The sequence below is a fragment of the Ranitomeya variabilis genome, chromosome 4 (genome assembly GCF_051348905.1).
Source record: "Ranitomeya variabilis isolate aRanVar5 chromosome 4, aRanVar5.hap1, whole genome shotgun sequence".
NCBI lineage: Eukaryota > Metazoa > Chordata > Amphibia > Anura > Dendrobatidae > Ranitomeya > Ranitomeya variabilis.
Window position 1 is genome coordinate 442,014,732 of NC_135235.1, and position 24,514 is coordinate 442,039,245.

The following is a 24,514-nucleotide window of genomic DNA, read 5'->3' on the forward strand; positions in this document are numbered from 1 at the left end:
GGTCGGCTGTCCTGGCCAAGCAGCACGGGCCCACAGCAGTATCATAAAGTCGGAGGCTGGAGCTGAGGGACATTGGATGATTGCAGACAGTAATGTGTAAGTAAAATATGCCTTCAGGCGGCCTGCAGCATAGTTCTCCAGCCACTGAGACAGTCATGGGAGCCCCCCCTGCAATCTAAAGGTGACACAAGGTGCAGGTCCCCCATAGAAAATGCCTAATTTCCTGTGGTCCCCCTTCCCCACTGTCTCCTAATTTACTGTGGGTCACCTCTCCCACCATTTCACCTCTGGGGAAGGGGGCCCTCAAGAAATTAGGTGACACAGTGGGTAAGGGGTCCTCAGGAAATCAGGTGACACAGTGAGGAAGGGAGCCCTCTGGAAATTATGTGATGTGACACAGTGGGGAAGGGGTCCTCAGGAAATCAGGTGACACAGTGAGGAAGGGAGCCCTCAGGAAATTATGTGATAATGTGACACAGCGGGGAAGGGGTCCTCAGGAAATCAGGTGACACAGTGAGGAAGGGAGCCCTCTGGAAATTAGGTGACACAGTGAGGAAGGGGCCCTCAGGAATTCAGGTGACACAGTGAGGAAGGGGCCCTCAGGAAAGTATGTGACACAGTGGGGAAGGGGTCCTCAGGAAATCAGGTGACACAGTGAGGAAGGGGGCCATCCGGAAATTATGTGACACAGTGGGGAAGGGGTCCTCAGGAAATTAGGTGACAGTGAGGAAGGGGTCCTCAGGAAATTAGGTGACACAGTGAGGAAGGGACCCTCAGGAAAGTATGTGACACAGTGGGGAAGGGGTCCTCAGGAAATTAGGTGACAGTGAGGAAGGGGTCCTCAGGAAATTAGGTGACACAGTGAGGAAGGGACCCTCAGGAAAGTATGTGACACAGTGGGGAAGGGGTCCTCAGGAAATTAGGTGACAGTGAGGAAGGGACCCTCAGGTAATTATGTGACAGTGGGGAAGGGGGCCCTCAGGAAATTAGGTGAAACTGGAGAAGGGGGCCCTAAGGAAATTAGGTGAAACAGTGGGGAAGGGGGCCCTCAGGAAATTAGGTGAAACTGGAGAAGGGGGCCCTAAGGAAATTAGGTGAAACAGTGGGGAAGGGGGCCCTCAGGAAATTAGGTAACGCTGTGGAGAAAGGGGCACACAGGAAATTAGGTGATGCTGTGGTGAAGGGGGCCCACAGGAAATTAGGTGACACAGTGGGGAAGGCTCCCTCAGATATTTGACCCCTTCTCGACATCCGCCTTACATGTATGGCGCATGTTAAATGCCACTGTAATCTCTGACAGCTGCATTTAACATGTGTCGCCGACATGCGTGTGCATCATTCTTTTTGCCCAATGGAGCACCTGTTACTTGATCGCGGGTCGCCGATAGGTTGCCATGACACCAAAGGGTCAGCTGTTGACCCCTGTGCCTGTCATTACGGAGCTCCTTTGAAACACCACAGGAGATTATGATTCCTGCAATATACAGCGATGCTTTGGCATCACTAATAAAGCTGCTGCAAGAAATGACATAAGGCATTTTGCAAAACCTATGCCTTTGTACAAAATAGTGAGGACAAAAAAAAACAAGCTGTGTGCATGAGATTTCTGAAATCTCATAGACTTTGCTGCTACTGTAAAACACAGCTGAAAATTTGCATTAAAAAGCGAAGAAAAACTCAACGTGTGAACGTAGCCTAAACAGCAAAAAATTCAAGAATGTGAAATTTCCTTTTGTCTGGTTGCCACAATTCCACAAAAAAGCTGTAACAAGCGATCAAAAATTCACATCTATCCTAAAATTGTACTAAGAAAATCGTTCACTAGCCCTGCAAAAAATAAGCTATCACGCAGCTCCATTGGCCGAAAAATAAAAACGTTACTGGTCTCATAAGGTGACACAAAATCTTTTTTTATCCTCAAATTTCTATGTTTTTTTTTTTCACTACTAAAATAATAAAAAAAGACGTTTGGTATCGCCGTTATCATACTGATGAGCCGAATGATATTGCAAGGTTATTTTTATCACAAAATGCTCAATTAAAAACAAAAAATCCAAATTTATTTATTTTTTTGTTCCTCACAATTTCACTGAACTTGGAACTTGTTTCCCTTTTGCAAGTACACTATGTGTAAAAATCAATGGTGTCATTCAAAAGTACAACTCGTCCTGCAAAAAACAAGCCCTCATATGTGTATTTCAGACCTGGGCAAAGTGTGGCCCGCGGGCCACATCTGGCCCTCTGGCTGTCTCAGTCCATCCCGCGGACCAAGTCAGCCGTGGGGCTGGAAATCAGAGGTCCATGGGCCGCACAGTGCCCGCCCGCTCGCTGTCTCTCCATCTGTGGCTCTGCGCTGCGCCGCTGACTCCTTTGGTGGAGGAGGGGCCTCCTGCCAATTCCTCCACCAATCAGCGTGTGAAACAGCTGATGCGATGACGTCACTTCATTACGTCAGCTGTGTACCCCGAAGAGTCAGCACACTGGAGGCAGGGAGAGAAGCAGAGCGCCAGGGAATGGGACCGAGGGGAGTATGTGGTGTTCATTTTTTTTCCTCATGTGTATGGGCTATTTGGGTGGGCATGGGGAGGCTATGGGGGTGTGACATGGAGCTGCATAAGGGGGTGACATGCTGCACATCGTGCTGCCTTTGGAGGCGACATGCTGCACATGGGGAAGTTATGGGGGCGACATGCTGCACATGGGGAGGTTATGGGGGCGACATGCTGCACATGGGGAGGCTATGGGGGCAACATGCTGCACATGGGGAGGCTATGGGGGCAACATGCTGCACATGGGGAGGCTATGGGGGCAACATGCTGCACATGGGGAGGTTATGGGGGCAACATGCTGCACATGGGGAGGCTATGGAGATGATATGCTGCACATGGGGAGGCTATGGGGGCAACATGATGCACATGGGAGGCTATGGGGATGACATGCTGCACATGGGGAGGCTATGGGGGCAACATGATTCACATGGGGAGGCTATGGAGATGATATGCTGCACATGGGGAGGCTATGGGGGATGACATTCTGCACATGGGGAGGCTATGGGGGCAACATGATGCACATGGGGAGGCTATGGGGCAACATGATGCACATGGGGAGGCTATGGGGGCAACATGATGCACATGGGGAGGCTATGGGGATGACATGCTGCACATGGAGAGGCTATGGGGGCGACATGATGCACATGGAGAGGCTATGGGGGGCGACATACTGCACATGGGGAGGATATGGGGGCGACATGCAGTGTATATGGGGAGGCTGTGTGGGGCTCATGCCGCATATGGGGGAGGCTATGGGAGGCTCATACGATATACAAGATATATAAGGGGCTGTGCTCAGGTTCAAATGATATATAGGGGGATGTCAACATACTTAATTCTGCTAATTAGTTTTGACCTATTGGTTCGGCCCTCCACAGCAGCCACGGTCTCATGTGGCCCCTTGAGAAAATTGCCCACCCCTGGTCTATATGGACATAAAAATAAAAATGATGGCTCTTGAAAAAAGGAAGCACAAAACTAGAGCTCAAAGCTGGAAAATGTCCCCATCATGGAAGGGTTAACAAAATTAATAAAGGGGATGGGGGAACTACAATACCCAGAGAGATTAGCAAAATTAGGATTATTTAGTCTAGAAAAAAGACGACTGAGGGGCGATCTAATAACCATGTATAAGTATATAAGGGGACAATACAAATATATCTCCGAGGATCTGTTTATACCAAGGAAGGTGACGGTCACAAGGAGGCATTCTCTGCGTCTGCAGGAGAGAAGGTTTTTCCACCATCATAGAAGAAGATGAAGAATAGCCCCACTATCTATGTATGGGGTGGTGTATGAGATGGTACAAAGATAGTGGTGCCATTCTTCATCAATGGAAACCTAAATGCCACTGGATATCTGAAATTGCTACATGATGATGTGTTGCCCTCTTTATGCACTGAAGATGGCACGTTCCCTGAGTTTTTCCAGCAAGATGGTGCACCACATTATGGGTGTCAGGTCCGAGCATTCCTACATCAACAGTTTCCTGGAAAGTGGATTGGTCGTCGTGGGCTATTTGAATTGCCACCAAGCTCTCCCGATCTGACCCCCTTAGACTTTTCTCTTTGGGGTCATCTAAAGGCAATTGTCTATGCTGTGAAGATACGAGATGTGCAGCATCTGAAACAACGGATACTGGAAGCCTGTGCTAGCATTTCCTCTGCGGTGTGCTACTAGTGTGTCAAGAGTGGGAGAAAAGTTTTCCCCCTCCCATATACTAATGTGCCACAAACAGGATGTTGATATCACCAACCATTCCCATTTTATTTATGTGTATCCATATAAATGGCCCTCCCTGTATAGGAAGCCTAATGTCATTATGTCAGGAGCTTGACCTGTATTTTGTTTTCTGCTCACATCTATCTTTTTCTTGCCATAGTGAGCCGACACCAGACAATCTAACGGGTGAGTTCAATTTTGAGATCTCAGCCTCAGAATTGTGAGTAGTGCCCCTGTTTCCATTATTAATAATGATCATTCATGTTTTTATAGATGGGGATGTCATTGTTTTCTTGATGTTCACATTTAGGAACAGGGTTCTCTACATCTTCAATCATGTACAATATACTAGCAAAAAAGGGAGCATAGACACCAAAGCGTATAAAAATTGTATAGATATTTTTTTTTATTCCCAATATCAAAAATAACATACAAACAGATAAATACATGACAGAATACATAAAAAATTCCAACATGTGGGGAGGAGGAAAAACCAACCAGTACACTTATGGTAGGGCACACATCCACAGTACGACCTGGGTAAGTATCAAGGGTCACTGAATTACCAAGGCGTCATTATGCAGTGCACATGTGGGCGAAATATCACCTATGGTACCTAATATCCATCCGCGCTGCATATCTTTTAGACACAATAAGAATTAGGCAGTGTCGGGTAAGTTAAAGTGCGCATGCGCGCCACTCGCGGTCACGTTCCCGGAACCACACAGCAATCTGAACCGGAACTAGTTCGGCCATGATCAAAATCACAGTGTACATGCGTATGGCCAAAATATCCCCTCTCTGGAGCCGCACTGGTACTCCAACACCATGGTAATCTCGATCGCAGTGCCGAACTAGAAACATGGGTTAGTAGGTAATAGCATTACATAAATTACTTACACATATGCGTACTATGCAAGATCCAAACATCAAAAAAAGTGCCATGCGCTATATACAATCCACCGTTGTGCATCAATATATTATAAGTAACCAGAAAATAAAAAATCTATGTCGGCAGTTTGTCTAAATGACATATGAGTCATCTCGCCCATGTATTAATGCACAATATTAAAGGGCCACTGTCACCCCCTCCAGCCGTTATAAACTAAAAGAGCCACCTTGTGCAGCAGTAATGCTGCAGTCTAACAAGGTGGCTCTTTTAGTTTTTGCCTCTGTTATTCCCTCAATAAAGCGTTTTATAATTTTCCCTAAATATTTGTACCTGGAGGCAGGTCTGAAGGCTCCTCTGTGAAGCGCCCAACTGCCGTCACTCATCTCTTCTGGGGTGATGGTCGCCGCCCCCTGCGCGCTGTTTTTCTTAAATCCGGCGCCTGCGCTGTGCGTGCCTGCCTGGGGCAGGCGCAGTGTTCATTGGCCGTCATAGCTCAGATGCCGGGTGCCTGACTGCGCCTGCGCGGGCAGTGCGGCCACCCTGTTACTGAATCCCCGCCCCGCACGGTGTTATGCATTATGCACAGTGTGGGGCTGGGATTCCTGGGCTGATTCCTCCAGAGACCGACGCTGGAAGGCGGGGAACCTGGGGGGAGCGTCTGACAAGCGCAGTGTGCATGCCCAGGAATCCCAGCCCCGCACTGTGGCCCTTTAAAGATTCAATCAGGAGGGGAGGGGGAGAGGGAAAGGAGAAAGAACCACAGTGGGGATCTATTGAGATATATACATATATATTTTAATACAAGTGAGAAAGTGATAAGATCCTAGACAAAAACCTATACATATAAATAAAACCCCAAAATCTATAATATAGCGTAATACTTCCAAATTATCCACATATAGTGACGACAAACAATGAATATATAGTGAAAACTATAATATACAATAAATTATAGTGTATAATAGGATGCATATACAGCATTAAAAAAAAAAAAAAATCAGCATTATATAAATATCCCCCTAAAATCTTCTTCCCATCCTTCTCCATTCAGTCCAGATCCCAGCAGAATATCACCCAAATAAGGAATTGATAGAATCTTTTGCGTGATGTAGAAAATCTTGATGGCCGGGATCCAAAAGCAGTGCAGAGATTGCAGATCACATGTAGAGAATTTGAAGTATCAATACTAAATACCAAACAGAGACACACATAATTAAAAGCGTACCATGATTCCAAATTACATCTATTATCAGTTACCTATACTCTAAATGCACAAGAGAAAACTCTGTGGGGACAGGACACACTAGTCCAATAAAGGGGAACATAACACCCAATTTCCAGATTATAAAAATTCACAAAAACGGTACAAACGTTAGTTTTTCATTTAGACCCTTAGGTGATATAGTATCAAGGGTAACGATCCACCTACATTCGCGTTGAGCAAGGACTTGTTTCAGATTACCACCCCTGATACCTCCATGAACACGGTCGATTCCCCTAACTCTCAGGCCCCCAGGATCACATCCATGGCGTTCCTTGAAATGTCTTGGCAAGGTCTTAAGTAGGGTTGAGCGACTTTTACTTTTTTAGGATCGAGTCGGGTTTCGCGAAACCCGACTTTGTCAGAAGTCGGGTCGAGTGAAATCGGCCGATTATCGCGAAAAGTCGGGGATTGACCGAAACACGAAACCCAATGTAAGTCAATGGAGAATCAAAGTCGGCAGTGAGTGGAGGACAGGAAAATACCTACAGTGCCCATTTTATTGTCAAAAATATCATTTCTTGTCTCTTAAGCTTGTGAATCTTAATTTACCTTATAATAATAGTTAGGCATTGAAAATTGGGGGTCATTTGGCTAAAGTTGTGAGGGGGTAGGGCTGGCTCAAGTTTTTCGTGGGCCCAGGAAACGCGGACTATGTCATGGCGGTGGAGCAGGGAGAGGTCAGTATTTCAACTTTGCAAGTGCTGTGATCCTGAGCAAGCAGGGGGGGCCCACTCGTTTGCATTGGCACTGGCACAGGGCCCCTGAAAGTACGGCGTTGTGTCTGACGGCGGGGGTGCCTCCCACCGGCAGAGACACTTTTGCGTACTATGAGGGGCCCTGTGACAGTGACGTCGCCAACGAGTATGCCCTCCCCACCTGATGAAGGAACCTGCACTCTCATCTGCGCCTTCCTCTTTGTCCCCGTGTAAGGTGGTATAGTATGCGGGAAGGGGAACCTGTTTTTCAGCAGGGTCAGATTCTGGCTGTGTAGAGTGCAAGGGGAATGTAGTGGTCTGGGTCAATGTACTAGCAGACTCTTGTAGCACTGGCTGGGCAATGGGCAGGATGAGGAGGAAACACAGATATAGGCCCAAATAATAAAGTGGGCCAAATAAAGTTCAAAATTGGTAACAGGAGTAAACAGGCGTCACTGCTTTGTTCAGTGGAGGACAACACCAAGGAGCGGCAGACACCGTTAGTAGGCCCAAACAAACTAGTATCCCAAATGCAGTTTCATATTAAAAATATAGGTCGAAAGCCTGAATATTGAAGCTCAGCTTTGTTCAGTGGAGGAGAACACCAAGGAGCGGCAGACACCGTTAGTAGGGCCCAACCAAACTAGTAGGCCAAATGCAATTAAATATCTGACATCGGATGCAAACTGAGGCTCAGCTTTGTTTAGTGGAGGACAACTGTAATGGGAGGCAGACACAGTTAGTAGGCATAAATAAGAAAGTAGGCAAAATGCAGTTCAAAATTGGTTAGTGGAGTACACAGGCGGCATAGCTTTGTTCAGCGGAGAAGTTTGAAGACTACACCTTACGTTTTGCCTGTCACAAAAGAGTTACAACAGGATTTGTCCGCGTTCAGTTAGACCTGCAGCAGCAGGCTTTTTCCAGGGACACCACGAGGAGGAACGGATTCACCCCCATACACTGCTTAGTCTTCTTCTACTTATAATTTAGATAATTTCTTTTGCTCTTATGTTTAGTCTTATGCTTAATGTTCTTCTGCTCTTTGTTCTGCAGCCTCTTGTTCTTCTGCTTCTTCCGGGTCGTCGTCTTTAGGGTCTTGAACTTGGAAATGTAGCAGAAGGTACAAGAAGGCTGAGAAAATGCCGAGAACAAGCTGATGGAACTGGAACTCGGCTGTCTACCTGAAGGTCCAAGAGCCAATGGAACTACCGAGGACCAGCTGACGTTACTGGAACCCGGTTACTAAGCAGGAGGTACCCGTGCCAGAAAGCACTACCAAGGACCACCTGACGTTGGTGGAACTCGGATACCCAGAAGGAGGCATCTAAGCCAAAGGCTCTGCCCGGAACCAGCTGACGGTACTGGAACCAGGGGGGACCTGTTGTGAATTCCGTTCTTGGGCTCCCTCTGGTGGCTGTGAATGGCACTTTTGTGAATTCTGCCCTTGGGCTCCCTCTGGTGGTTTCGAGTGGAACTGCTGCTCCTTGGGTTTAGCATTAGCAGCTGCCTTCACTGATTGTCTCTCCTGGCTCTGCTATTTAACCTGGCTCTGGTCTTGAGTCCATGCCAGCTGTCAATGTTTCTGGGTTGGATTCAGATCTCTCCTTGGATTTCTCTTATGGCTTGTCCATTTCAGCAAAAGATAAGTTCTTACTAGTTCTTTTGGTTGTCCATTTGCTGTGGACTTAAATCGCTCAGCTCATGTTATGTCTTTTTTGTCCAGCTTGTCAGTATGATATATTCAGTCTAGCTGGAAGCTCTGGGGAAGCAGATTTGCCCTCCACACCGTGAGTCGGTGTGGAGATTATTTTTGTAAACTCTGCGTGGACTTTTAGTTTTTAATACTGACCGCACAGTGTCCTTTCCTATTCTGTCTATCTAGATTAGTAGTGGCCTCCTTTGCTAAAATCTGTTTTCATTTCTGTGTATGTCATTTCCCTCTCCACTCACAGTCAATATTTGTGGGGGGGGGGGGCTATCTTTCCTTTTGGGGAGTTTCTCTGAGGCAAGATAGCTTTCCGTTTCCATCTTTAGGGGTAGTTAGTTCTCAGGCTGTGACGAGGTGTCTAGGGAGGGACAGGAACATCCCACGGCTACTTCTAGTGTTGGTGTTAGGATTTGGAACTGCGGTCAGTACAGATCCCACCTCCTCAGAGCTCGTCCCATGTTGCTCCTTAACCACCAGGTCATAACAGGGACCTATTCAAGATTGTCTTCCTAGAGCCCCAACTAGCGGTGTTGGAGCCAAGGGTCAGCAGGGGGAGCAGAGTGTAGGCCGAAGCCTGCACTGTAGGCAGCTTAGTGTCTGTTGTGTCTGCGTTGCGTTTGCTTGACACGTTGCCGGCTACACAGCAGGGGAACAGCTGGCGTTACTGAACCCCACTGACACAGTGGCGAGTGTTTTTCTCTGTGCAGCCAGCACTTCCGAGCACCAACTAGCGGTGTTAGAGCCCAGGGACAACAGGAGGAGCAGAGTGTAGGCTGAGGCCTAATTGGAGCAAGTTGAAAGGTAACCTTTAACCCCCCCCCCCCCAGGCGTTTGTAGCTGAAAGAGCCAACTTGGGCAGCACTAATGCTGCAAAAGGAAAAGTTGTCTCTTTTAATTTTGCTCCTTGCAAACGCAGAATTAAACACTTATAAAATGTGTCCCCTGATACAGTGAAACCGTCCCGGAGGTGGGACTTTCCTTCGTAATGGGACACAGCACAGCCGTTATTCCTACCCCCTTGGCGCCGTGCGCCGCCTCCTCAGCATTGTTTGAATCTGTCCTGGAGCCTGCGCTGTTATGTTCAACCTTGGCCATGCACAGTTAGCCCTGCCCGTCTTCTGACATCATGTGGTGTCAGGCTGGCTGCGCCTGTGCGTCCGCGCTGCCAGAGATCCCGCCTCGCAGTCTCTTCTGATTTAATCATACTGCGGGCCTGGGTTCCATGGGCATGCGCAGTGCATATCTTCACCTCAGGCTCTCACTCATCTCCCTCCGCCTTCTTCAAATGGTGCACCGTCAGCTGAACCCTAATAGCATGCCACGGCCGTGACGCCGCACACTCTGAAGAAGCCGAAAGGAGGTGAGTGAGAGGCGAAGATATGCACTGCACATGCCCATGGATCCCAGGCCCGCAGTGTGATTACATTAGACGACACTGCGAGGCGAGATCCTGGGCAGGGCGGCCGCACAGGCGCAGCCAGCCTGACACCAAATGATGTCAGAAGACAGGTATCGCTAACTGCGCATGGCCAAGGTTGAACATAACAGTGCAGGCTCTGGGACAGATTCAAACAACGCTAACATCAATATTTGTGGGGGGCTGTCTATCCTTTGGGGATTTTCCCTGAGGCAAGATAGTTTTCCGTGTCTTTCTCTAGGGGTATTTAGTCCTCCGGCTGTGACGAGGTGTCTAGGGAGTGTCAGGAACATCCCACGGGTACTTCTAGTTGCGGTGTTAAGTTCAGGGTCTGCGGTCAGTACAGGTACCACCTTCTTCAGAGTACGTCTCATGCTGCTCCTAGGCCACCAGATCATAACAGTCCTCCACTGAACAAAGCAATGCCGCCTGTGTAGTCCTGTTACCAATTTTGAACTGCATTTAGCCTACTTTCTTATTTGGGCCTACTAACTGTGTCTGCTACTCATTACAGTTGTCCGCCACTGAACAAAGCAATGCCGCCTGTGTAGTCCTGTTACCAATTTTGAACTGCATTTAGCCTACTTTCTTATTTGGGCCTATATCTGTGTTTCCTCCTCACCCTGCCCATTGCTCAGCCACTGCTAGATGAGTCTGCTGGTACATTGACCCAGACCACTACATTCCCCTTGCACTTTACACAGCCATAATCTGACCCTGCTGAAAGTCAGGTTCCCCTTCCCGCATACTATACCACCTTACACGGGAACAAAGAGGAAGATGCAGATGAAAGTGCAGGTTCCTTCATCAGGTGGGGGGGCCCACTCGTTGCCACTGGCACAGGGCCCCTCATAGTACGCAAAAGTGTCTCTGCCAGTGGGAGGCGCCACCCACCGTCAAACACACCGCCATACTATGAGGGGCCCTGTGCCAGTGCCAGCGAGTGGGCCCCCCCTGCTTGCTCAGGATCACAGCACTTGCAAAAGTTGAAATACTTACATCTCCCTGCTCCACCGCCGTGACGTAGTCCGCATTTCCAGGGCCCACGAAAATCTTGAGCCAGCCCTACCCCCCCCCACAACTTTAGCCAAGTGACCCCCAGTTTTCAATGCCTAACTATTATTATAAAGTAAATTAAGATTGACAAGCTTTAGTAAGAAGAATTGATGTTTTTGGCATTAAAATGGGCACTGTAGGGTAGGTATTTTCCTGTCCTCCACTCACTGCCAACTTTGATTCCCCATTGACTTGCATTGGGTTTCGTTTTTCAGTCGGCCCCCGACTTTAAGCAATAATCGGCCGATTTCACCCGAAACGACTTTTGAGAAAGTCGGGTTTTGCGAAACCCGACTCGATCCTAAAAAAGCAAAAGTCGCTCAACTCTACCTGCCACTATAAAGGGGCCCTGGCTTACCCTTATCTCAGGGGTACCTATAATGGTTAGGAGGCCTGAGCCGCCAGCGTATCCCTGTCTCCTCTGCAGGCCCTATCAGTGGCCCCCCTCCCCCCCCAGGGAGGAGGACTGCACCAGTGTATAAATATGACAAGTAAACAGGGTATGCAGACAAGGTAACTAAAAACTCAAACTCACCAAATGCTCAAACAGCCACAGAGGAAACACAGAGAAGGGAAGAGAGGGGAAAAACCTAGGAAGGAAAACAGGTTTAACATGCAACCAAAACAGCAGACAACAATCTCTGTAGATAAACCTCCAAGCTCCTAACACCACGCTCCTTCCCACTTCAAGCCAGGCAGCAAACCTGATCACTGACAACAGTTGTAGTCAAAGCTGAGTCTATATAGGAGAGGAGATTACAAAAACCATTTCAGCTGAGAGACCAAGCTCTCAGCAACAAGGTTTAACTCCTGCCCTGCTGGCACAAGACAGCCAGGTCAGAACTGAGGAGTAGAGCTTCTGTTCACCGTGTGTGAACGAGGCCCAGAGTGCTGCGGTTCTCTGGAATCTCTCTGTCTCGGTAGCAGCGTGACACTGCCAGACAGCCTGATAGAGAAGTAGAGCAGGGGCCGACACCTTTGTTAGTGAAGTGCTGTGATCTGCATTTCAAAAGCAGAGGGGTTATGTAATGTAATCTGTGTAAGGATATTGCTTTAGAACATTGGCCAAAATTTGCATAACAAACACAGTTATCCCGCATGTAATCAGAGTAAATGAAGGACGGAGGAGTTTCGGTGGAGAAGTGCAGGCTCACAGGCCACTGCAATGCATGATAGAACTTGTAGTATTAGATCACAGGCTGAGGACAGGAAGTGATCGATGTAAACATCAGAGCTGCAGCTGTCAGACACCAAGTGATGCTATCTGCATGACAGGGGCAGCCATACCGCCGATGCAGCTGCATCGGGGCCCGGAGGTGGAGGGGGGCCTTTGCTGGCTTCACCACCCAGCGTGTACTGTGAGCCCCCCATACTTACCTCTTCCTCTTCCCCCGCAGGTGAGATCTCTTCCATGTCTTGTGACTCTCTGACGTCTCAGGGCAGATGGAAGAGAAAGGACTAGGAGACAAAAAGGAGCGCAATATGGTTTTAGCCGATGATAACGGGAGAATATTAATGTGAGTCCACTCACCTGATGTGGTTGCAAATCGCAACCTGAGATAGGCACGTAAAGCAGCTGCTGCAGGTCACCGGTCATGAATGTGCCCAGGGTAAATGGAAAGTAGGAAGGAGGTGTATTCAACCGTGCTGCTGATAAGGACTGAGTTGCAGAATATCCATTGATGTTTTTATAATTCTTTTCAAATATTTCCACTCATGTTTTCAGTTTTTATTTTTTGGTTTTAATTCTTTTTAATATTTTATCAGTTTGATAATATTTACTGGTAATAAAAATGTGTTAAAAACTTTAAATAATTTCAAAACGTTAGAAATCATACAAATGTTTTAACATCAATACGTATCTGGAGTCACTATTTGAACTTTGACACAGTCATGTGCCCGGTTTGGCGGTTTTATTTAAAATAAAGACTGCTTATAAGACAAACACTCTTGATAGTCACTCATAGGGTTTTGTCCTGATGAAGGGGTCATGTGTGACCTTGAAACGTGTTGACCTGTAAAACTTTTAATAAAATGTGTTGATTTTATCCTGCAACTCAGTCCTTATCAGCAGTGCAGTTGAAGACTCCTCAGTCTCGGGGCAGATGGCGCCATGATGTCACTACAGCGTGCCCTCTTCGCTGAGCAGTGCAGGGAGTCAGAAGATGCTGAGGAGACCAGCCCTATAGCGAAAAAGAGGGAGAGATAAGTATTTGAATTTTTTTTAATTTATGGAGCACAATATGGGCCCATTCTGTGTGGAGCACAGTATGTATGGAGCACAATGTGGGGCCCATTTTGTGCGGAGCACTATCTGGGACTCATTCTGTTTGGAGCACTATATGGGGCCCATTTTGTATGGAACACTGTATAGGGTCCATTCTGTTTGGAGCACTATATGGGGCCCATTTTGTATGGAGCACTGTATGGGGTCCATTCTGTATGGAGCTCTATATGGGGCCCATTCTGTATGGAGCACAATATGGGGCACATTCTGAATTGAGCAATATATGGGGCTCATTCTGCGTGGAGCATTGTATGTGGCCCATTCTGTATGGAGAAACATATGGGGACCAATATTCTGTATGGAATACAATATGGGACACATTCTGTATGGAGCAATATATGGGGCTCATTCTGTTTGGAGCACTATATGGGGCCCATTTTTTATGGCGCAATATGTGGTTCTCATTCTATATGGAGCATTATATGGCACCCATTCTGTATGGACAAATATATGGGGCCCATTCTGTATGGATCACAATATGGGGCACATTCCGTATGGAGCACAATATGGGGCACATTCTGTATGGAGCAATATTTTGGGCCCATTCTGTATGGAGCATTATATGGGGCTCATTCTATATGGAGCATTATGTGGGGACATTCTGTATGGAGCACAATATGGGGTGCATTCTGTACTAAGCAGTATATGGGGCTCATTCTCCTGTATTGAGCATTATTTAGGACTCATTCTGTATGGAGCACTATATGGGACCCATTTTGTATGGAGCGTTATATGTGGCCCATTCTGTATGGAGCACAACATGGGGCACATTCTATATGGAGCAAAATATGGGGCTCATTCTGTATGGAGCACTATATCGGGCCCATTTTGCATGGAGAATTATATAGGACCCATACTGTATGGGTCACAATATGGGGCACATTCTGTATGGAGCAATATATGGGACCCCTTCTGTACGTAGCATTGTTTGGAGAGCAATTTGGGACCCATTCTGTATAGAGCACAATATGGGCCACTTTCTGTAGGGAGCACAATATGGAGCACTTTCTGTATGGAGCATTATATGGGCCTATTCTGTATTGTGCTTTAAATGGGGCCTATTCTGTGTTTAGCACTATATGGGGCCCATTTTGTATGGAGCATTAAATGGGGCTCATTATACTTTATGGTTCAATATGTGGAGATCATTGTACTGTATGGAGCATTATATGGGGCTCATTGTACTGTATGGAACATTATATAGGGATTGTTATACTGTATGGAGCAATATATGAAGCTCACTATACTGTATGGAGTAATATATGGGGCCCATTGTACTGTATGGAACACTATATGGGGTCCATTATACTGTATGGATCATTATATGGGACTCATTAAACTGTTTGAAGCTATATATGGGGCTCATTATACTGTATGGAGCAATATATGGAGCTCATTATACTGTATGAATTAATATATGGGGCCCATTATCATGTATGTAGCACTATACGGGGCTCACTATACTGTATGGAGGACTATGTAGGAGGAAATTGACTTTCATAAAGAGTACACTGCTGAGGACAGTTTATACTGGTAGGATACATTTATCAATATCCCGTTTACGTCTAATACTGCAGGAACTGAAATCCTGAAACCTGTGGACCCTCAATCACCTGAATCTCCTTTGCTGTACGGTATTGTAGAATTTACAATAGATGTCACTCATATAATGTAAGATGTAAGTGAAATCGTTGGCATTGTACTATACCTATATTTCTCTGCCATATCAATGCATCATGAATCGTGGTATGTTTTAAAGGGGCCCACAAAAGTCTGTCTGTCTGCGTGTGTGGATGTTTATACATATGTGTTTATGTGTGTGTGTATGTGTGTTTACGCATGTGTGTATGTATGTGCATGTATGTGTGTGTATGTATGTTTTTATGCATGTGTGTATGTGTGCGTTTGTGTGTGTATGCATATATGTGTGTGGTATATGTTTGTGTGTACGTATGTCTATGTATGTACATGTGTGAGTGTGTATATCTATGTGTATATGAGTGTATGTATGTGTGTGATTGTATGTATTGTGAGGGGGTGACACTCTTAGCTGCTTCTTCAGATAGACACAGGAACACTTTGATGAAACACCTGCTGGTTTATAAACGTCAGCATACACCGAGGCAGAGTTCAGAAAAACAAAAGTAGAGCCGTCCTTTCTCTGCAGGTTCCAACCTGCAGTTAATCTGCACAGCCTTTAGCCCCCCAGGAGCTATCTGGGCGTCCTCCCCCAAGAAACACCACTGACTCTCATGGCCAGGCATTTAACAACCCGTGTGATGATCACATGACCTTGATATCACACAGGTCCTGTCAGGACTGTGCAGGTGGAGATACGGTGGGCCCCCTCATGCCCGCTCTATGGAGGTCCACTAAAACCAGCCCATAACATAGGTTCCTATTAACCCTCTCAGCACTTAGCATGCTGGAGGCAAAAACACTCTGGTTTTACATCACTGACCCACGTGTGACACGCATCTCCCTTCACATACTATGCCAGTGACTCGGTCACAGTATGTATATACCTACAGTATATGTGTGTGTATCTATGTGTATGTAGGTATATGTGTGTGTATATGTATCTATGTGTGAACATACAGTGATTGAAGGAAATAAGTATTTGATCCCTTGCTGATTTTGTAAGTTTGCCCACTGACCAACACACGAACAGTTTATAATTTTAAGGGTAGGTTAATTTTCACATTGAGAAATAGAATTTGAAAAATAAAATCCGGAAAATCACTGTTAGGTGTCGAGTTCCTGCCTCTGCACAGGGGGAATCTCGAACCATCTCCGCTGCGGTCTCCCATTCTTTTCCAGACGCAGTGGAGTCTGCTCAGCGGAGACGTCAGTCCCAGCATCTTGCTCAGTCTCACTCAGTGCATAGGGTTACTGCTGCTTTTCCAGCTTCTGCCATTGAAGCTAGTGCTGGGCAGCGGCGAGCAGACACTTTTGGGACCAAGTCCTGCTTTTCCCCTTCTGAGCATGCCCAGGGCAAGATCTCCCATTGGAGATCGAGGGTCACATGCTCAGATACTGCAGCAGATCCCATTGGTCCTCCAGGAAGGTCCTGAAGGTGCTCAACTTCTGTGGCAGCCTCCCATTCATCCTTCTGGGAAGGTCCTGTACATGCTGCAACTATAAAAGGTTCGCATGACCGCACGGCCATGCGTTAGTGTAAACATGTGTGTGTGTTGATGTGTGAAAGTCGTTCATTAATTATCCCCTCCCTTGTGTATGACTGCTCGCGTAAGGTGGATGATTGCTATCTAGCGCCCGACTTAGCCATCAGCACGTAACACACAAAGCAGCGTCTATTGCTGTGACTGCCAGTGCGGCGCCGTGCGCTTTCACAGCGCTTTCCTGACCCAAGCCTGGGTGGTTAGTGGCGTCCGCCAGTGCGGCACCACACGCACTCTCGTGCATCTTTATTAATATTATTTCTTTCACTCTGACACCCCAGTTGCGGTGTCGAGCGCAAGAGGTCAAAATGAACTCAAATCCTGTGTCTTGGGATTGAGTTCTGAGACTCCTTGCTTGCGCTCTTGGTGTGGTACCGCGGCCCTGTGACGCAACAGGGTTCGCTTCCTTCACACAGGGTGAAGTTAACCCGTGTGTGTGTCCACATTGTACCGCCATATAGTCCGTCATTACTTAGCAGCAGGTTCCATCTCTGCACGGTGGACCCCGGGCTGCGAACGTACCTTATACCATCTCTCTAATTATTTGGTGCGTTCCGCTAGCCATAACAATCACATTGTATAAATTCTAGAAATGTATTTGTATTTTGCAGTGAGAAATAAATATTTGTTCCCTCTGGCAAACAAGACTTACTTGGTGGCAAAACCCTTGTTGGCAAGCACAGCAGTCAGATGATTTTTGTAGTTGATGATGAGGTTTGCGCACATGTCAGGAGGAATTTTGGCCCACCCCTCTTTGCAGATCATCTCTAAATCATTAAGATTTTGAGGTTGTCGCTTGGCAACTCGGAGCTTCAACTCCCTCCATAAGTTTTCTATGGGATTAAGGTCTGGAGATTTGCTAGGCCACTCTATGACTTTAATGTGCTTCTTTTTGAGCCACTCCTTTGTTGCCTTGGCACTATGTTTTGGGTCATTGTCTTGCTGCAAGACCTAGCCACGATTTTTAATGTCCTGGCGGAGGGAAGGAGGTGGTCACTCAGGATTTTACAGTACATGGCTCCATCCATTCTCCAGTTGATGCGGTGAAGTAGTCTTGTGCCCTTAGCAGACAAACACTCCCAAAAAAATAATGTTTCCACCTCCATGCTTGACAGTGGGGACAGTGTTCTTTGGGTCATAGGCAGCATTTACTCTTCCTCCAAACAGGGCGAGTTGAGTTAATGCCAAAGACCTCAATTTTTGTCTCATCTGACCACAGCGCTGTCTCCCAATCACTCACAGAATCATCCAAGTGTTCATTGGCAAACTTCAGATGGGTCTGCATATGTGCCTTCTTGAGCAGGGGGTCCTTGCGGCCACTGCAGAATTTTAAACCTTTACGGCGCAATGTGTTACAAATGGTTTTCTTGGTGACTGTGTTCCCAGCTGCCTTGAGATCATTAATAAGTTCCCCCGTGTAGTTTTAGGCTGATCTCTCAACTTCCTCATCATCAAGGATACCGGATGAGGTGAGAGTTTGCATACCCCAGATCGCTGTCGATTGACAGTCATTTTGTATTTCTTCCATTTTCTTACTATTGCACCAACAGTTGTCTCGTTCTCACCCAACGTCTTACTTTGGTTTTGTAGCCCATTCCAGCTTTGTGCAGGGCTATGATCTTGTCCCTGACATCCTTATAAAGCTGTTTGGTCTTGCCCATGTTGTAGAGGTTAGAGTCTGACTGATTGAGTCTGTGGACAGGAGTCTTTTATAAAGGTGACTATGTAATGCTACGTTCACATTTGCGTTGTGCGCCACAGCGTCGGCGACGCAACGCACAACGCAGGAACAACGCATGCACAACGCTGCGTTTTGTGACGCATGCGTTCTATTTTTGAACGCAAAAAAATGCATCATGCTGCGTCCTCTGCGCCATGACACTAGCGCCAAAAAGGATGCATGCGTCCCAAAACGCAACGCATGTCCATGCGCCCCCATGTGAAATATAGGGGCGCATGACGCATGCGGCGACGCTGCAGCGCCCGACGCTGCGGCGCACAACGCAAATGTGAACGTAGCATAAGACAGCTGTCTTTAATGCAGGTAACGAGTTGATTAGGAGCGTCTAACTGGTCTGTAGGAGCCAGAACTCTTAATGGTTGGTAGGGGATCAAATACGTATTTCTCACTGCAAAATACAAATAAATGTATATAATTTATACAATGTGATTTTCTGGATTTTATTTTTGATAATCTATCTCTCAATGTTAAAATTAACCTACCCTTTTTTATGTCTTTGTCAGTGGGCAAACTTACAAAATCAGCAAGGGATCAAATACTTATTTCCCCCACTGTACTTGTTTTTGATTCATGTATGATACTGTAATTGTAAAGAATAAGAAAATCAACCAGGCTTTTAAAAGGGTTATTGACCAAATAATCAAGTTATCTCCAATCCATAGGATCCAACCACTGCCCCTTCCTCCAGAGATTCTGAGAACACGGGTCTGCAGTCTTGTCCTGGATGGAGCAGATATATATAGAGCTGCAGAGCGCCGTGCTCGCTATTTCCATGAGTTCCATAGACAATGACTAGAGCAGAAGTGAAGCATGTGGCCCTCCAATCTATTCAGACATATACGGTAATTTAATATATAATATATACATTGGGATTCGGTTGGGCTCAGCAGAACTGAATCCTAACAGAGATATATATCTCCATCTCAATAAAAATTTTTTTTTATATTTTTAGAAGTGTGGGGAGGCCCAAATAGAACTTTTGCTATGGTGCCCTGTGAACTTTATGTACGCCCCTGCTTGCAGGGTGGTGATAGTGAGGGTAATCTGGCCTGTTGCTCTGAGCCCAAGACTCTGGGAGTCCCATGGCCAGATTGTCCTCATCATAATCGGCACGCTGGGCAGGGAGAGAGGCCCAGACATGTTTCTTCAATCACTTGTAGGTCCGCCCCCTGGACATGTATGAGTCTGCTGAGCTTCTCTATATTATCATTTCCATAGATCACACTGCCCGTACAACGCGACAGGTTCCCTTTAACATGTAACTGTCATTTGAGGTGAGCAGGCAGCAGGATGTCTGTGCTGCCTCTAGCTCCTCCCTCCTCCCCGCTCCATAGACTCTCATGAGCAGCAACTATTATCTCATTGGTTATTAACATGGAAATCTGTAGTCACTGAATAAAGAGTTTACCTGTAAATTCAGAGTGAAAGAGCAATCCAGAAGGCGTAAGAAATAGATTTGAATAATTTGATACTGGAAGATCCACAATATTATGTTACACCCCTCATCTGCTGCAGATTATTACTGTATAGATAATAATCACTTTTATTATATAAAATATATATTTTTTCTTATAGTATATAAGTGTTGCAGCTACATATAGAAAACTGAGCCTTGAGTGGATGTTGATCAATGACATCACAAAGGGATGGAATTCTATGCATGACATCACAATGGGATTCTGTTCTTTAGGCGCCTCAGCGCTGAGGTCAGGCCTCTCATTCCTGCCGCAGCTCTACACAGAGAGGAACACGACTCAGAGCAGGAGGAGAAGCCATCATGAGATGTCACAGGCGGTCCCGATCATCACAAGCAGACCACAAGTCATGACCTTGTCAGCCTCCATGTTGTTTGGCACATTTCTTCTAGCCGGACTGAGGACATTTGCTGAAAAGTGGAGAACAATGATTAGGAATTGTACCTTCCAGGACAGGACATCAACCACAGCAAAAGGTTAGTGACTCAGAAGAGAAAAACATAGCGGGGGATTTATGAAGACCGACGTGTTATACGCTCGTCTTAAACCAAAACTCTCCTGCGGTGAGGTGGGCAAAATTAATTTGGCCTATCTGTAGGCCGTCTATGCACCAAAATGTACGAATTCCCCCAGTTATGAGCTGGCCTAGATTTCAGCTACAATGGACACCAGTTATGCGGAAAACCTATTTATAAGCAGCTAGTGTGGAAAATACTTATAATACTTCCCAGTTTAAAGAACACAGGGGTCCCAAAGGCAAAGACCACATGAATGTGCGCTTTCTTAAAGGGGAACTGTTCTTTTCAGTAACTTGTTAGAATGATCTGCTTTGTGTGTATGAGATCCAACACTATTTCCGGTCAGTATATAACTTGTGTCCGCACTGGTTCTCCAGTTTTCCCCTCTGAAAGCTCATTCTGTAATATGCAATTGACTGTAAGCTTCTAGGAGGAGACTCGCCAATATAATGTCTCCAATACACTAAACACACAGAAAAGAAGATTTCCTTCTCTCTTTCCAGCTTTTGGCAGCACACAGACATGTTAATAGATCTGACCAGCTGGCTGGGAGTCATAGAGCAGGAGGAGCTGATCATATTTCTATACATTGTTGTGGGAAACGTTTCAGTAAAATTAGCATTATATTCATTGAAATCCCTGATGTTTACATACAAATATCCCAGTGTGTGGTGCTAGTAGTGATTGGCAGTCTTCCCTGTATGATGGTGCATGCAGAAACAGCTGTCAATCACTTGTAGGTCCGCCCCCTGGACATATACGAGTCTGCTCAGCTTCTCTATGTTATCATTTCCATAGATCACACTGCCCGTACAACGTGACAGGTTCCCTTTAACGTGTAACTGTCATTTGAGGTGAGCAGGCAGCAGGATGTCTGTGCTGCCTCTAGCTCCTCCCTCCTCCCCGCTCCATAGACTCTCATGAGCAGCAACTATTATCTCATTGGTTATTAACATGGAAATCTGTAGTTACTGAATAAAGAGTTTACCTGTAAATTCAGAGTGAAAGAGCAATCCAGAAGGCGTAAGAAATAGATTTGAATAATTTGATACTAGAAGATCCACAATAATATGTTACACCCCTCATCTGCTGCAGATTATTACTGTATAGATAATAATCACTTTTATTATATAAAATATATATTTTTTCTTATAGTATATAAGTGTTGCAGCTACATATAGAAAACTGAGCCTTGATTGGATGTTGATCAATGACATCACAATGGGATGGAATTCTATGCATGACATCACAATGGGATTCTGTTCTTTAGGTGCCTCAGCGCTGAGGTCAGGCCTCTCATTCCTGCCGCAGCTCTACACAGAGAGGAACACGACTCAGACCAGGAGGAGAAGCCATCATGAGATGTCACAGGCGGTCCCGATCATCACAAGCAGACCACAAGTCATGACCTTATCAGCCTCCATGTTGTTTGGCACATTTCTTGTAGCCGGACTGAGGACATTTGCTGAAAAGTGGAGAACAATGATTAGGAATTGTACCTTCCAGTACAGGACATCAACCACAGCAAAAGGTTAGTGACTCAGAAGAGAAAAACATAGCGGGGGATTTATGAAGACCGACGTGTTATACGCTCGTCTTAAACCAAAACTCTCCTGCGGTGAGGTGGGCAAAATTAATTTGGCCTATCTGTAGGCCGTCTATGCACCAAAATGTACGAATTCCCCCAGTTATGAGCTGGCCTAGATTTCAGCTACAATGGACACCAGTTATGCGGAAAACCTATTTATAAGCAGCTAGTGTGGAAAATACTTATACTTCCCAGTTCAATGAACACAGGGGTCCCAAAGGCAAAGACCACATGAATGTGCGCTTTCTTAAAGGGGAACTGTTCTTTTCAGTAACTTGTTAGAATGATCTGCTTTGTGTGTATGAGATCCAACACTATTTCCGGTCAGTATATAACTTGTGTCCGCACTGGTTCTCCAGTTTTCCCCTCTGAAAGCTCATTCTGTAATATGCAATTGACTGTAAGCTTCTAGGAGGAGACTCGCCAATATAATATCTCCAATACACTAAACACAGAAACACTCGTTTCAGTAAAATTAGCATTATATTCATTGAAAATCCCGAATGTTTACATACAAATATCCCAGTGTGTGGTGCTAGTAGTGATTGGCAGTCTTCCCTGTATGATGGTGCATGCAGAAACAGCTGTCAATCACTTGTAGGTCCGCCCCCTGGACATATACAGTATGAGTCTGCTCAGCTTCTCTATATTATCATTTCCATAGATCACACTGCCCGTACAACGTGACAGGTTCCCTCTTTGGAGTAAATCTTCCTCTATGTTACAGAATTGCTTATTTTCATGAGTACTATTGATTTCTGAAATAAAAAATTAAAATAGCGATTACAGTTTAAGGTTCTAAGCACATTATACAGTAGGTCTATACAATGTTCTATTCATGAATAGCGAAAGTTGATATGTTACCAAGTTTCTTACTCATTTATTAGTATGGTGTTATTCAATTTTTATATGGTTGTCCAGGATTTGTAAAAAATGGCTCTTGGAAGAAAAGGAGGTAAAAACGAAAACCCAAAGATCGCGTGGCAGTGAGCGGGTTAATGTGTGTGTTCATTTAATGTAGTGTGAGCGTATAATATACTCTCCTACCGCTTTTGGTGTCCAGTGCCGTTGTTCTCTGCTTCTCAGTGACCTCACTGACCTGCAGACTGTCCGGGTCACCCTGTGCTCTGCGGGTGATATACAAGATAAGTAACCATTTTTGGTTATTCCCTACAATTTCAAGATATACCAGTGATATGGTAATTTTTAGTGATATCGTAAAATAATAGGGTTGTAATAGACAATCTTCAGTGTCATGTATTGCTTCTTTAATCTTCTAAGTACATTATAGGTCAAGAGTATTTTCTAATCATGTATATCTAAAACGTATACGTTGCCAAGTTTTCTACTCATCCATTAGTATTGTGATATTAAATTTGATATGTTTCACCCATTATTCTGCACCTAAGTTACATTTTTAAGTGGTTTTCCAGGATTTGTGTCAAAAAATGTCGAAAGAGTAGTGAAAAACCAAAAGTCATTACTTATTTTTGGATTCAGAACTCATTCTAATGCCGCAGCTCCATTAATCCAACCAGTCTTTGGCAAGTTGCCTGCAGTGATGATGTTCTTTGCATAGGTATATAGGTACAATTTAGGTTGTACAGTATTTTTAAAAAATGGACACAAAGGAGGGAATGCCAAAAATTATTACTTACCTTTAATTCTACCCTAAATTCCATTGCTGCTGGCCCGGTAGTCCTGCCGGTCTCTAAGTACCCAACAGCAATGGGGTCTCAACAATGCCCTCTTGACAGATGTAGCTAATCAATGACCTCTACATTTATGGGCCATAGGATAACTGGTAAAGCCTGTGATTGGCAATAGCTGTCACATGTGTATGTTCAGCTTACCATTCCCAAATAGGTTTCCAAAGTACAGAGAGACCATTAAAATAGCAATTTTTTAGCAGTGTGGAGTTTTTAGTTTGATGCATTTCCTGCTTTTTGGCCAGGTTTGATAAATGTTGACAGTCTTTAAAATATAGAAATGTGATATGTAACCTTAATAACACCCAGTTCACAGGCTAGAGGAGTCCTGAAGACAAAGATTACATCAATTCAAGGTTTCTTAAATTATGAGAAAATGGATGAAACTTTTTTTGGCTAAAATGGCATAAAACACACCTCTCTTGGAGATGGAATGGACAGCTAGAGGGGTCATGGAGGAGGCTGATTGTTTAATATATTTTTTTACTAGGTGTGTTTAATCTGTTTGCTCATAATTTAGGAAAAATAGCTAAGAGTAGACTGTAATTGTAATACATTTCTTGTACTAAACCACAGTAGTGACCAAAAATGAAGAGTTATCATGTAATATTACCGTATATACTCGAGTATAAGCCGAGATTTTCAGCCCAAATTTTTGGGCTGAAAGTGCCCCTCTCGGCTTATACTCGAGTCATGATCGGTGGTGGGGTC

At 45.4% G+C, this 24,514-nt stretch overlaps 1 long non-coding RNA gene across 1 annotated transcript; it reads left to right on the plus strand.

Annotated features, from left to right (window-relative positions):
- The first annotated feature begins 12 nt into the window (after positions 1–12).
- LOC143765133 (uncharacterized) lies at positions 13–23,468 on the plus strand. Its single transcript, XR_013213325.1, has 7 exons — positions 13–96; positions 4,432–4,457; positions 15,168–15,219; positions 19,176–19,355; positions 20,204–20,464; positions 21,777–22,037; positions 23,016–23,468. It is a non-coding gene; the product is annotated as an uncharacterized LOC143765133 (long non-coding RNA).
- The last annotated feature ends 1,046 nt before the right edge of the window (positions 23,469–24,514 follow it).